Here is a 1,407-nt window from a genome sequence, read left to right on the forward strand (position 1 = left end):
CCTGGTCAGTGTTCCTTACTTACATTCATGGGCTTTGCCATGGAAAATTGAGAGAAATGGCTTCATTTTAAGCAGGTGTTGGAGCTCAGGACAGCATTTTGTTAGTTTTCAAGTTATGTCCAGTACTTGCATGCTACATCCATGGGAAAAAAAAGGTGATTGTCTGTTGGCCAGCCTTTGTTGAAAAGAACAAGGGTTATGCAAAATCTCATACCCTATCTAAGAGCACTAAGCAGCACTCCATGTATACACACCTCTAGCTCCAAGCCTCCTCATCCAGTTTGCTGCTGGATCTGTGAGAGATCTCCCTGGCTGCTGACCATTGCCCACCACAAAATCTAGAATGCATACAATTCAGTCAGGCATTCTGTTATTACAGGCTAAAAGGTTACTGTTATTATACATTTACAATCTGCAGTCTTACATTTTTGGTTGATTTGTGTATACAGTCCACACATTTTCCTACGTTTTCATCCTTGGCTATGAAAAGGTCCTGAAATATAACCTGTTCCTCCAATCTGAAAAACAAGAAATAAAATACATTTCATGAGGTGTTATAGTCCAAAGGTAGTGAACATCACTAACATATAAAAAGCTGGAGAGATGCTACTGGGCCTTTTCTTCTTCTGAAAAGACTGAGAGGATGGGACAACAGGAGGAGAAACAGGAACCAGATCAAGCACTATCACAGTATCTTCCTGGTTCTCTGGTATCATCATTGGATGCTCCTCAGTAAGCATCCCAGGCTGCTCCTGACCTATGGTCTCTGTCTGTTCAAAGATCAGGTTCTCAGCTCTTTACTTCTCTTCATCTGGCTTGTAACAGCAATAAATAACATAGACAGGAGGAAAGAAATGTGTATGTACTGATGCAAGTTCGTTTTTAATTCAAGTAAATGACCTAGCTGCAATCAGGGTTCATAAACAAAATTGTAAAGGTCATCAGAGCCTAGGGGCACTGATGTTTTTAGCAACCCTCCAATTTTACAAAGTGGCAACAACAAGCATGACTATAAATACTATTATGTGACTTTAGCATTGCTAATTAACCGTATTAAGCACAGGTACAGTGTACAGGTACAATTAGACTCCTAGAGGCTAATTTAGCTAGCTTCCACCGTATATTCTCCGGCAAAAATTTTTTTACAAACGTTTCTTCAACCATTCGCATCACAGTCCTACTGCCATTAAGTCCTAAAACTACCATCAGTAACTTTATAACGTAAAACTTTGGAGTTATTTTTGGTTTTAGAGTACAAAAACATTTTGACAGATGCAGGTTTCTACTCACCGGAGTGTAAGTGTCGCATAGGATGACGTCGCATTTTCTTCTTCTTGGGTTTTTGTGGGATCGTTCCTTATTTTTATTATTTCAATAAAAAATATTAAACGTTTACAGAACAGTTTG

General features: G+C 39.0%; 1 long non-coding RNA gene across 2 annotated transcripts; it reads right to left on the bottom strand.

Annotated features, from left to right (window-relative positions):
- Positions 1–8: 8 nt before the first annotated feature.
- On the bottom strand, positions 9–1,321 carry LOC103468219 (uncharacterized). 2 transcript variants are annotated; one of them, XR_534184.2, is made up of 4 exons: positions 1,291–1,321; positions 425–518; positions 255–338; positions 9–133 (listed from the first exon to the last, which is right to left on the bottom strand). It is a non-coding gene; the product is annotated as an uncharacterized LOC103468219 (long non-coding RNA). The 2 variants fall into 2 exon arrangements; XR_534183.2 differs by having other exon boundaries at positions 9–175.
- Positions 1,322–1,407: the final 86 nt, after the last annotated feature.

This window comes from Poecilia reticulata, linkage group LG8 (assembly GCF_000633615.1).
Source record: "Poecilia reticulata strain Guanapo linkage group LG8, Guppy_female_1.0+MT, whole genome shotgun sequence".
Lineage (NCBI taxonomy): Eukaryota > Metazoa > Chordata > Actinopteri > Cyprinodontiformes > Poeciliidae > Poecilia > Poecilia reticulata.